This window comes from Excalfactoria chinensis, chromosome 5 (assembly GCF_039878825.1).
Source record: "Excalfactoria chinensis isolate bCotChi1 chromosome 5, bCotChi1.hap2, whole genome shotgun sequence".
Lineage (NCBI taxonomy): Eukaryota > Metazoa > Chordata > Aves > Galliformes > Phasianidae > Excalfactoria > Excalfactoria chinensis.
The window spans coordinates 53,289,785-53,303,645 of record NC_092829.1 but is presented as its reverse complement, the minus strand read 5'-3'; the positions used below and the strand labels follow the sequence as shown (position 1 = coordinate 53,303,645).

Sequence of the window (13,861 nt, the reverse complement as noted above, 5' to 3'; positions counted from 1 at the left end):
AGTGCAGAGTCTTCAGCACACAGACTGCAGCAAGGCTCAATATGCAACATTTTCCACTCACCGCACAGGGCAGAAGTGAGACAGTCTGCAGCAGGCAGTGCTAATGATTTTTGATGTGGAAGAACTACCTTTGTGCTTAAGGACAGCTTTCATTTAAAAATCTCCATTTCCACATACAAAGACACCATAGTCTTCAACAACTAAGGATAAATAACTAATTCAATTACCTATATATGATGAGAAATAACTTAAGGGCCCTTATTTGTGAGCTGATCCAGCCTATCATCCTACCTGTCCACCACAGGAACCAGCAGGCTTTTAAGAGAAGATGGCCAAACAACACAACAATCAGTACTCCAGGAATTTCACTGCCAAGAAAGCAGCAGTGCCTGACAGGGCCCAAAATACCTTCCATGTGTACATGCTTACATAAACAACTGTCATGTTCTGGATAAACTAAAATGTAATTATTCTACACACACACACAGACATACACACACTTCTGCCAATGCAATTACTTACTTGCTAAAAGAGAAGTCAAAATTAAAAGACTGCGGATCATTTTGACTTTGGAAGTCATAGGAAGGCTGAACCCAAAGTTTTGGCCTGATCAACTCTACGTGTCTCCAGCACAAGCCTTACCCAAATCCAAAGCCAAGTGAGCCAACAGAACATCAGATAGGAAACAATAGCAGTACCATGTCCACACATATGTCAAGCAATCTCAACTCCACCTTAAAACACAGAGATGGAATACCTCACAGATGCCATACCTCCCAGCTCTTCCGACCCTGCTGCGTACCACTCCAGATCTGTCAAACACCATCTTGAACCTTTGTGTCATGGAATGATGAATGCTAAGGCACTGACACACCATCTCAAAACACAAGCAAACGTCCTCCAGATTTTTTGAACCCTCTCTTAAATAACATGCCCTGTTAAAAAGCGCTGTGTTTAAATTGAGAAATTAAATTGAGAAACATCCCTGAGTACCACAAATCTTGAAATTCTGACCCAGCTCAGGAAGCGCTTTAACAACAAGCAGCAGGCCCAGGCACGGTGCTGCAGCTCTCTGCTGTCCCGACAGAAGGCAAACACTTCACCAAAGCACTGCTGTTGCTAAGTGAGATGATCCTGCTCTCACGTACTGTACAACCTTGTTTCTTCACGCTTGCTTAGCATAACCTAGGTGTTGTCTGCTCCGCCTCACTTCCACACCCCCGTAAAGCTTGGCTTTAGGTGAAGAGCATACAGGGACTAGGGAATAAAAAAGAAGCCTAGCATGGCCACTCTGTGTCAGGCCCAGCCTCCAATTTAGATGACAAATCTAAACATTAAGCAGACACAGCAGTCCAGCCACATCGCTAAGCTCCTGACAGAAACAGCTCCAGCACTCATGGCCAAAGCTGAGCCCTGTGCCCGACCCACAGGCTGAGGGCCGCTGCACTGTACCCTCTGTGTCCTCCTTGGGCCCGACCCCCACTGCCGCCCCTTCTGAAGGGATAGACGTCCAGGTGGCTGCTTGGGAAAAGGAAAGCAGCCCTCAGCTTACAGCTCCAGCTGCCACCGGCAGCTCTGCTCCCAGATCAGAAGTGTTTCTCGAGCTCCTAGATGACACGCCTGGGAGAACATCTTGTAACGCAGTTATGGCAGACTGAACTAACAGACAAATTTCACTCCAGAAAATGAAAAAAGGGTCTTCAAGTTCTTTAGGTGCATTTAACCTCTTGCTTTCCCCTGACGCTTCTCCCTTGCCACCAGTGTTTCATTGTTTCAGACAGAAGCGCACTCTCTGTACTAGAGCAAATGAAACGAAATACATGAGATCAGCACACAGCTTACTCAGCACAATGCTGCCGGAGGTCTCCACTTTGAGAAGCTACGGTTATTAATAGAATGAGCTCTCCTACACCAGCTGAAAACCCAGCCACACACACAGACAGCAGAGCAGGATGAGCCTTAAAGGCAACAGGAGAACGCCACAGCTCCCTTTCCTGAGACAGCACTGACACGGTGGTGTGGGGTTTTGTTTCACTGCGTTGTTATTTTGGAAGATATGGCTTGCAGTGTGATCTTACAGATAACTACACTGCAAAGAAGAACAGATTACCCAGTTACAGTGCTGGTTTTGTAGGTGTTTCTAAAAGAGCTGTGCTGGTTAAAGATAGCAGCACACTGCATAATTTCACCTGCCTGGATTGATTGCCCCCTACCCCAGCTTGTCACAAGCCATTTCATTGGGCTTACATTTCTTTCTGCTCCCACCTCCTCATACAAACTGCAGCTTGTCAGACTACATCTATATTAACAAACAGGACAGCACAACAGGACAGGGACCCATGCAGCAAAGCAGCTGGTGCTGAAGGAAGGAAGATCATGCCGTGCTTGTTTTGGGGAGCATACTCCAGCCTGAACACTGACGAGCAGCTGGAGTACATCTTCCAGTTACACTGCATTTAAAACCAAGTCCAAACTTGTACACAAGACCACCGCAGGATGCAAAGCAAACAAAACAGGCTGGAGAGTCACTGAAGAGCACAGTTTCCACACAAAGCACTGGAGCGAGGTTGAACTACTAGGGAAGCTTCAGACTTGATTAATATTAATAAATATAATAATTAAAAGAGCAAACGAGGAAACATGTTTTCATAAAGCAAAGAAAAGCAGGAGGCACTTCTCAGTCTGCCCCTTGCAGCCAAGCCCCCCTTTAGGCGAACCAAGCCATGAACCCACAGCCGCTGCCCTGCGGAACGGAACACTTCTGGTAAAGCACTGCTAATTTTCACCTAGCCACACCGATGCTCTTTGCTACATTCTTCAAACCAATTCTCCAGCCTTCCCAAGCAGCCCTAGACAAATCCATAAGCATGACAAATTTGGCAGGCTGTAACAGCCTTGAGAAGCACAGGCTGTTCCAGGCTTGACCACCATTAATAATTAACTTCAGAATGACATTTCCTCCTGATAGAGAATGGGGGTGGGGGAAAAGAGTAATAAGAGTTAGTAAAAGCACTGCGCTACAGCTCAGGAAAAAAACTGCCATGCTACAGCTTGAATTCTGTAAAACGAACAGGGCTTTCCAGTGCCCCAGCACCATAAGCCTTAAATTGCACCTTCTGGTGAAAGCCCTGCAGCACAGCCTGGCCCAGGACACAACCTAATGCTACAGTTACACTTTAACTACAGAAAACTTGTTTTCCCACTTCTTTCACCTCCCCGTCACGGGAAACTGCTGTCTATTTAACAGTACCCTCCTTTGCAAAGATCTGAATGTTCAGTAGCTTCCAGCAAACCAACAGTCCAGCAGCAGCACCCCTGAAGCATTTTACTTCATGCACCACTTCGAAATCACTGTGAGATTGCTATTATTATTCCCAGGTTGAAAAAAAAAGGGGGGGGGGGCTTTTTTTTTTTTCTGTTTTGGCTTTTTTTTTTTTATTAGGTGCCACCTGACTCTTGAAGTGATTTAGCAAAGGTGCAGCTAAATTAGTCGTCCTCTCTTTCTACTTTGGTGCTGGTAGCATCTTGGATTTAGGGGCACGTTTGGCTGCATCGCAGAACAAGCTGTGCTGCTGCGGGCACTTTTATCCCAGTGCCCTGTTAATGCCCAGGAACGCCCTTACTTCAACCACACTATTTGTAACAAAGCACCGGTAACCAAGATAGCTTGGAATGTAAAGAAGGAAAACACACCAGGAGTGCCGAGACAGACCCAGGGAACCCAGCTCCCAGCTACCCTGCAGCCATTCCTGCCAACCAGCGGAGCCCCAGCACGGTGGCACAAGGCAGCAAAGCAGAGGAGAACAAACAGAGCAGCTCACCAACAAACCCTACCTCAGGAGTCGTTTCCTCCCAGCCTTAGAGGTGCAGCCGGACTGGGACTGCATGCCCAGAGGGGTGCGGAGGCAGGCGCACAGCCAGCACCTACAGGCACCTAGTAGCACGGCAGCGAGCCCCAAGACAGCACCGCAGAGCTGGGAGTATTGGACAGAAATGACAGGCAGAACCAGGGAGTAAAGCACGTCTATTTGCAAAGAGACCTCTCAGAGCTTTGGAATCCTGGTGCAGCAGATGCCAACAAGGCTGCAGAGCGGAGCTGAGGATCCTTCACCTCCTGCCAGCGCCGCATGGAGTGGGCAGGGTAACCCAGGCTTCGTAAAAGTCACAGCACAAAGCAAATGATAAAGCAATCGAGTTCTGCAGATGCGAGATATAAAGTTACTACCTGCTCCTGAAACACGTTACAAGGCTTGTTTGTGCAACATCTGGGCGCTTTGACAGGACTCGGTAACAGAGCTGCAGTGATACCAGAAATCATACTTCAATTGCACTGCTGCATTCTACCACAAAAGAAAACAAAAGTCAGTGTTCTTTGACCCATACAGGGCGTTCAATACGGGGTGCCTTTAAACTAAATTATTGGGTTGATTGAACAGCTGGTTTTGGACAAAAATACCCTGAATGAGAATGCATCAGATTCTGCTTCTAACCTCTGAACTCGTGACTTGGGAAACCACAGAAAGATATCAGCAACTGCAGCAACAGAGGGCTCTGCTCACAAACACATTCGCATTGGTTAATAAAGAAGAAAAAGCAAACACCAAAACACACCTCAATGGAAAGTACATGTTTGGCCAAGTGTGATAACAACAAGTCACAGCGCTGCCACTTCACTGCTTGGAAACTGAACGCCACGTGGTATTTAAAACAAATGGATTTGACATAAAATATCAGCGTGAACCCATGAGTCGATGCCACCGTTTGTACCAGCAGTGAAACCGGAGAATACAATCACTACATTCATATTTTCTACAAATACCAACAGCTACATCTTATGATTCCAGTATGACTGCTATCACGGTTAAAAAAGACAAACGGAACAATATTTAAAGCATCTATTTTTATGCGAGGCAAGGAGCTGTTATGCAACTGAAAAGAAAGGAAACAGAAGCTGTATCTGCTACCAGCTCCCAATTAGACTACGCTCCCTACATCAGAATGTGCCACCATCAACACAAATGGCATACTGCAACCGGCCTGCGCTCCACCGGCCTAATCTCTTCTTTTAAGAGGTTAATTCTGTTTGAACCTGGAAATAGGAGACCCACCGAAATAAAAGTCTGTGAAGCCCTGACAGCAGCAGAGCCCTCGGTTCTCTATGTAGGCATGAGAAGCAGCACCCGGAGACATCAAATGGAGCTCCCTTGTGAATACAAGCCTACATGGCTATTGTCCTCGTTGCTACTTCAGCTTCGTGCCCAGACTTCCAACATGGTGTGGAATTTTTAGAAGAGTTTCTTCTCACATTTCTGAAGGTGGAAGTAGCGCTTCCTGTGGGTAAAACCCCCATTAGCAATGTATACTCTCCTCAGAATGCTGTCTTTCACTTCCTAGCAAACCAATAGCAATATTAAGCTATATTGTAATATTTCCCAAAGCCATCAGTGCAGCAAATTTCTCCCCTATGTAGAACTTAGTGATTTAACCCTACAGAATGACGTGCAAAAGGAGAGCACATAAGATCCCAACAGCTAGAGCACAGTACTGCTAAGCTCAAGCCAAGTTTTTCACCTGCTGTGCTCCTATCCATGTAATGATCTTCCTACTTGTAAAAGAAATGAGCTTTTGACTCGAGCCATCTCTTCAACTGAGCTTTATAAACACAGTCTCAAGGAGCACTTGCCACAGAGAGCTCCCAAAACAACCCTGGCAGTCACAGCAGGACATTAACTCACAGCATCACATTAACTCACAGCATGACTTCCAAAACCACAAAGAAAAGGTCTTCAAAAACACCCTTTTGAGTATCATGAAAGCAACACGTTCCTATCAGACTGAACACCGATTAATTCCTTGCCTCACAAAATAAGTTTATATTAGTAGATAAGGAAATGGGAAACAAAGAGCCTTTTTCCTTCTCTTAGGAATGAAGCCTGCTCCTTCAGAAAGGACCTACAAGGCTGCCAAGCACCAAACTCCCTGCACTGAAGAAATAGAAGCGATGGGGGAGGTTCCAGTTTCCTAGAACTATGTTTCCAGGAAAACAGAGGCAGGAAGGCATTTACAAGGCAGCGATGTACACCAGCAGCTTTTCAGTCTAAAGGCAAAAAGACATCCTTAGAAACAAGCTGAGAAAAAAAAAATGCCCTGAAGATTGCTCAAGTTCCACCAATTGTTACGTACCAACTGAGGCAGAACCTGCATGACACAGGAGAGAAGAAAACACTCCGGCCCCACACAGAGCACTGCTGTACCATGACTGCAGTTCCAGCTGCAGGCATCTAAAAGGAGGTTCTCCCATCCTGGACTGAGTTTATTCTCTCCCCTCCTCAATGCCAAGAGGCGAGGTGAGACCTGCTTCCATTTCACAGCTCACGGTCCACCTTGGAGTAAAGCACAGCTCAGGTACAACTCCTAAAGCGACTCAAAGCAAACCATCTCAGGTAGCAGACCCCACTCACAGCACACCTTACGCTCAGCAGTACTGTGCTCTGTTACTGGGGTCATATATCAAGCTGCAGCCATCCCCTTGCATTTGGTTGGCTTTATTCTTAAACCACGATGATGCAAATGGGACCCTCAATAAAGTGCTAGGACATGGCCTTTCTTGTCCCAGAACTTTCCACCTTTTGGAAAATGGTAGAAGAGTCTGCCAGCTACCTGAATAGGGAACTGCAGTCCCCACACATGTATCTGGTGAGTAATGGTTATACAAACAGGAAGGGATTTTCATTTGATAATAGCCCTTGTTTTACATGAAAAGCATTTGTCATGTTTGTAACATGCTTAAAAACAGTGCTAAAATAGGGCTTTTTTAGCAATGGTAAATTATATTAGCACTAATGGAAAGAGCCATAAAAACGTGAGATGACTCACATTAAATATAGTTTTTCTGACAGCAGTGTCATTCATAACACACTATAATAAATCGGCACCTAACAATCCATTTAATTTTTAATCATTAGGATAGTTGCTGTAGCTTTGATGATACTAAAAATATACCCAAATATTTGCTCACCTGCTTTATCTGTGGATATTTAATTCTCTCTTATTAAATTGCTGTGTTTTGGAACCTGAACTCAAGATTCTGTTAGGCTCCATCCTGTCGTACCCAAATGCTGTACAGCACAACAGAGCTGGAAGGCTGGTCATACTTTAGAATCAAATAACTTCTAAAGCTTCCTGAAAACACTGAGTGGAAAAATATTACATGTATAACAAAAAACCCACATATTTCTGGGCCTACTGAAAATACACGGTTAATTATACTGGAAGTGTTCTAAGACAGAGCAAAATTTCAGATTGATTCCAAGTCACTGAATAGGAGAAATTCAGAATCAGACTCCTTGATTTCCCTTGCTTAAGAGATGCTCCAGGTATGCGGCAAATCTTGTTTTTAAGCAACACTGCTAAAACAGAGATTGGCCTCGTTTTGTCAGAAAGTTACCCACTCTGGTAATTAAAAGCAGTTCATCTGCTTGTCCACTCTTCTGAAAAGAAATACTGCTTCAGCTTCTCTAATGTTAGAGACTGAAGCTCTAAATTAAACAGGTCTCTAGAAGGGGGTGGAAAAAGCCAAGAAGAGGTAACGGGATTTCCCAAGCCTTATGCTCCATTCTAGGTTACTTCAGGTCGACTAGAGGGTGCTCGCTGCCTGCAGAACAGAGAGAAGGTAACCCACTGCTTACCCATTTCATAGCACTGCCTACTGAACCTTGCTTTAAATGTTGCTATGGAGCCAGCAGAGCTCTTGAAGGCACGCTGCCCACTCATCGGCCATCTCTAAAATGCTCGGTACTTATTCTTGCTAATTGCTTCCCATTTGGTTTTGTGTGTGACCCCAACCACACAGTTCTCAAGTGTATAGTTCCAGATACCTGGAGATCTCTTACGCATCACCCAAGAACGAGCTTTTCTTCCAAGTCTTGAACTAAAAGTAATACAGACGTTCCACTTCACCTCCCGCTGTCAATCAGGAGAGCTGAAGAAGCAAAAATACTATTCCAAGGGCTTATGAACAGAAACATAAATCTTGCAAAATTTCCCACCACCAACTCCAGCTCTCACCCCTTCATTTTCAAATACAAGAAAGTGTAAGGGCCTGCCTCAAAATAAGTACTTGGCCAGCTGCTAATTTATATAATCCATCTGGAAGAACTTCATAACTTTGCTGAAGAAGCGCAAGGATGTTTTCTTCACCAGAGGAATCCTATGCCAAGAGTTCTGGAATTCTTGTGGAGCTGCAAGGCAGTACAGTCAGGGAAGGGGAGAAGCTTGGAGAACAGAAGTATGCAAGTCTTTCTGAGGTAAGGGAGCTAGACAACAGTTAACAAAACTCAGCAGTGAATGCATAACAGAGAAGCGTTGGTATTGCCACTGGGACAGCCTACTTTCCAGTCCATTCTTTTCCAGATTCCCCCTCAGGGACCAGGCCGGTGTCACCTGCCCCATCCTGCCACCAGCCAGCAAAGCAGGCCGCCCCAGCTCTGACAGAGCTCTCTCCCCACAGAGCCCTGCTCACAAAGTCGCTACATGCACATCAGTTCTACTCCACAATGGCAGCTCAACCAGAAAGTTTTCTCTGGCATACAGCTCTGCATTTAACATCAGTCCGAAATACAGGGCACAGCGCTATCATTTGGGACTGAATATTATCAGTGCACTTTTATCTGGCTTGCACACAAAAGCCAACAAAACTCTCGTTTCTAAAAGCGAGGCTTTGTTGAGAGCATCTCTTTTTATATAACCGGCCCACTAGCAGAACAGAAACCAGCAGAAAGAGGATATGTACTTAAATGAAAGTTAAAAAGAAAACCCATGTAAGAGCGTGATCCCCTAAAATAGCAAGGACAAGAACATTCCTAACCATGCAAGTTTAGGGAAGGAGAGCCCAGTGAGCCTAAGTTTTAGGGCGAGGGTCAGCAGCTGCCTCTCTAACCCCTGTTCTACCCACGGGGGGTTGTAAACCAGCACCATGCCCCCAGATGTCCCTATGCAAGGTGGTGGAAGCTAAATGGGAGCAATCAGCCCCAAAACATCTTTCTGAAACTCCTCTCCAGAACACAACGTTTGTTTTGAAGCTGCTGCTACAAGGCACAGCACAAGAGGGGCGGCACATGCCAAATGCAAGATCTCCATGAATGATGCTGACTGCCAGATGAAGAGCTGAAGACGGTTCCTCCCCACACCCTGTCTCTGTTTTGTCTCCGGCACCTCGTTATGTAGCCTCTCTCATTTCCCCGTTTTGCCAGGGAGCTGCCTGGGAGGCAGGAAGGAGGAAAGAAACAAAACACAAAAAGCCTCAAACAAAAGCAAACCTCAGATGGCAGCAGAGCCCTGCATCGGGGGCGGCCTCCTGAGCAGTATTTTAACCCCACTTCACCGCAGGGGATGGCAGCCAGGTGACCCCGAGACACTAAGACACACCGAGCCGTGCAACACCTCGGTCCGAGCATCTCCCCAAACACAGCCCCCGGGCACAGCTACGCCACACCCCACGCAGGGATCAGAACCAGCACCACAAGGCAAGAAAAGCACGGTGCACAAAAACCCATTCCTGCTTCATGCGGTCACACGCATCTCAACGCGCTGCTATAAATGGTTGGGACAGACTGCGCTGTCACCGCTGCCCCGTCCTGCTCTGTGTTTCTCCTGGTAAGCTCACGGTAACACCTCGCTCGATTTACTTGCGATCTCACCATGCTGCTTCGTAATACAGCCTTGACCTATTTTCCAGATGCTTAATTAATCTCTTTGCTGGCTGCCACGCTTAAAAGACAGCTCGCTCTTGTGCGAATTTTAAACTTAGAAGCCTCCCACAGATCATTCCGTTTAGGAATTGTTATGTCAGAAATCAACTCAGAGTCCGAGCAGTCCTGGCGTTGTTCTGAAGTCAGGGAGGGCATAAACTTTTCCCGCATGATTTAACGGAAGGCAACGCAGAAGTGAAATCACCGAAACACACGTTGCTATCGGCAGCGTCACCGCATATAACCGCGTCGCCGCTGGCATCGGCGCTCCCCGCAGCCCGAAGGCACGGCGGTGCCGAGAGGGGCAGGGCTGCCAGCGACAAGGTGGGCGCAGGGAACCGGAGTGTCGGGAAGGTTTGGCACCGCCGCGCCGGCACGGCACAAGGGGAGCCGGCCCGCCTGCTGGCGGCCACACCTCGAGCGGGGCACGGCGCTCGTACAGGCGTACAGCAGTACAGCCTCGACAAAAAAAAAAACAATGATTTCTAAACAGGTAAACACACAGTACTCGCGAGTGAGAGAGGGACTTAAAAAAAATAATAATAATTAAAAAAAAAAAAAAAAGGAAAAAAAAAAAAAAGCAATAATAATATTATTTCAAAAACCCCCGAACCACGCTGTTTCCAACGGCACTAAACACACGCAGCTGTTCGGATTTCCAGCGAACGGACCAGTCCCGCAGCACAGCCCGCGCTCACCGCTTCCAGCCGCAGCCCGCTCCCCTCCGGCCCGCAGCCCCAGCCCGCCCGGCAGCCCCGCGGGAGGGGCGGCCCCGCGCTTGTTTACGGCAACCAGCGGCCAACGACGCGCCGCGCAGGCCGGTAGCGGGCACAGCGGGCGCGGGGAGCCGCCTCCCGCCGCCGAGGAGCCGGGAAAGAAGAAACTTCGGGGCGAGGGCGGCGGCGGAGAGGCTGGAGAAGGGGGAAGCGGAGCAGCCCGGGCCGAACCCCGGGCGCCGAACAGGCGACGGTCAGCGGCCGCGCCCCTCGGCCCCTCGCGCGACCGGGCACGGGCTGCTCTGTCGGGCCTCGCCCCGGTGCCCCCCGCGGAAGGAGCAGCACCCTTCCCCCCCCGCCGCTCACCTTCATAGATCGGGCCGCGCTGGCGTCCGAGCCGGAGCTGCCGCCGCCGCGCTGGGCATGTCCGGGAGCGCCGCGGGGAAGCGCCGCGCGGGCCGCGCTCAGCGGCTTAGCCCCGCCGCTCCGGCCGCCGCCCCGGCCGCTGCCATCTTGTCCTGGCGGCTGGGAGGGAAGAACCCCGACTCAGCCCGCTCGGCAGCCTGGGCCTCCGCCTCATCTTCCCGGGGAGGGACCCAGCCCGCCCCCGGCCGCCGCCTCCTCCGCCTCCGCCTCCTCCCGCCTCCGCCCCGCTCGCGGCGGCCTAGCGGCGCCCGCCGCGGCCCATCGCCCCGCAGCGGCGGACGAGGCCCCGCCGAGGGGACCCGCGGGAAGCGACGCGCCGGGCTCGAGCCCCGCTCAGCCGCGGCCCCGCGCGCAGCCCAGGGGGGGGCCCTTCCCGACGCCGGGCCCGCGCCTCCGCCGCGTCCGCAGCGCCCCCGTCCGGCCCCGGCGCGCCGCAGCGGAGCCGCCCTGCCCGTGCGGAGCTGCCCGCGGGGCGAGCGTCTCGGCGGCGTCCCGCGGCTGTCTCGCTCCGGCCCCCCAGCTCCCGGCACCGCGGCGCTCTCAGACACCCTCTAGACCCGCAGATCAGACGATAACTACGTGAGGACGAATACAAACCCCAAATTGGTGCGCGGACGAAGGCAGTGCCCCGCCCGGCCCCGGGGTATCTCGCACCGACCTTCTAGGCGCAGCGTGCCATCGGAGGAGCGGTCCCCGCGCCTTAGCGGCTGCCGTCAGACGGCGCAGGTGCCCCGAGCCCCGCGCTGAAGTTTAGCACTCTGCCTCGCTCGGCTCCCGCCGAAGTAGCGAGGTGCGTGCCCCGCAGCAGCGCACCCCTAACGCCGCGCATCGCTGAAGTAGCAGGGGTTGGCTGCAGGTCCGGCTGCCTCCCGCAAACGGTATTCTTCACCCTAAATAGCCATTAGCTGATGCGGGGAGAAGGAGGAACCGCTGCTCGTGTGCGGAGCGCTGAGCCGCAGGAGAAAAGCCCAGCCCCAGCCGGGCACCGTGCGCTTCCCCACCGCCTGCCCAGGGCGGCCAGCAGCAACTGCTGCACTTGCACAGCCACGTGCGCTCCTGTATTCTTCACACTTAATTTAGGGGTGGGAGACAATGCAAGCAAATTATAGCTCTGAAGAGCTGCTCATTGCATCTTTTTCTAGAATTATACATTTTAATCCCACTTGTCTTCACACCGCTCCTCAAACAATCAGGTTCCTGTGGAATTGTTTGCATACGCATTTCATTCACGTGCCATCTCCGTGCCTACATTTGGAGAACCATTCTCCATTATTTAAGCACACGAACTCTAAAACAACTGAAGGAAAGAAAGCACTCAGGATACGCTGATTCTAGCCCTATGTGTATTTCATCCACAGCAATGGAAGCTTACAGTCTACTAAATATATATATACACATACCCCTTCTCAGCTACTAATTTGTCTTGGCGTATTTCTACAGTTGGCTTATAGGAACTATTTCAAGCATTTCCCTTATTTTTGTCATCAATAGTAAACACCCCTGTCCTGTTTCTCCAGGCCATACTGCCATGCTGGTGGGCACCTGAGGGGTTAAAGAAGAACCTGCTGTGACACCTGTAAGCAATGCAGCCACCCATCCAAGGGGTGTTGTGTTTCAGGGTACTTAGGTAACCTGGCGCAAGGAGGCCCCTGGCATTTACATTCATTGATAGAGTTCAGCGCTGAAACGCACACCTCCATGAGCTCTTTGTTCTGCCTCCTTTCCGTGATGCTGCCCAGGGTAAAAGTAGTTAGGTATTAGTGCCCCAAGTGGGACTCGGGGAGAAACAGAAGCCATGGAAGAAGATATTTCTAATAGATGTGAAAATATCTTGCAGTAAAAGAAGCTGTGAGGACAAACCCAGGCCCTTGGCAGCACACTTACCAGTGACACTCTGTGCTATTTTAGTTATCAAAATCCCAAGTGTAGACAGAGACAGAAAATGCTTTGGCTGGAACAATTTGTTTTACTCATTGAGCTGCTATAAGCTACATTGCCAACTTCTTTTTTTTTAATGGCCATTGTGAGTTGTTTGTATCAGCTCATGAGTTGTTTACATCTGCCAGACTCTTAATACTTGAATGAACCTGAGCGTCAGAGTCCTGAACAGGGCTGCTTCTATCAGAGCTGCTGAGGGAAGCAATACACAAAAGTCAGGCCTGCAGAAGGCAGGGCTCTGGGGCCATGCTTCCATCCTTTGGGACCTTCCCAGCTGCTGACATACGAGGGCAATGCCACGAACCAGTGAGCTGCTCTCTTATGATTTTCATGACTTTCCCTCCCCACATCCAGATAGATTCTCCCAATGATCACCCTCCAGCACTGAATCTCACTTAGAAGAAACACACCCTGCAAAAAAGAAGGCAGCTTTCTTTAGTGAGTCCAATGAGCTCAGAAAGAAGCCCAGCAAGTGTCAGAGCTAACACAAAGAGGAAGGCAGAGCTTTTCACAGCGCAGCGGTTAGAGCTGCACAGACCTCAGTTTGGTTTTCTGGCTAGAAATGAGGAAATTCAGAGAACCCAGAAGCGTGATGGTTGGAAACACACTGCTATGAGCACTGCAGCAGTGGTCACCCATGCTGTGTGACCATGACAAGGAGCAGGCAGGGGGGTTGGAACTAGATGATCTTTGAGGTCCCTTCCAACACAAGCCATTCTATGACTGTGTGAGTTACTAAAATTAAGCCACAGGAACCCTCTGATGTTCCCTCTGATGCAGCCCAGTGGAAGCAGTAAGTTTGACACTGCACATCTTTTAACTTGTTGGTTTCAGATGTGGTCTGTGAGGGTCTTTCACATAAGCGTACACCATATCCACACTTTTCCTCTCTCTTTCCAGCAGCAGAAGAGCCCAATAAGATGAACAAAAACTCAATAGATACCAATATGCGATGCTTCTGTTTTTTAGGTAGACATTGAGGACAAACTGGATATTTGACAGTACCTGAATACTACACAACAAAACTGTGAG

At 49.5% G+C, this 13,861-nt stretch overlaps 1 protein-coding gene across 2 annotated transcripts in view; it reads right to left on the bottom strand.

The window, feature by feature from the left end:
- Positions 1-13,861, bottom strand: part of HIPK3 (homeodomain interacting protein kinase 3) — an 87,599-nt gene that overhangs the window by 47,914 nt on the left and 25,824 nt on the right. The window contains exon 1 of one of the 2 annotated variants that reach the window (XM_072338240.1): positions 10,832-11,002. The exons of the other annotated variant lie outside the window; for it this stretch is intronic. The gene's annotated coding sequence lies outside the window, so the exon portion shown is untranslated. Of the gene's footprint in view, positions 1-10,831; positions 11,003-13,861 lie in introns of those variants that run through there. 2 annotated transcript variants of the gene reach the window in all.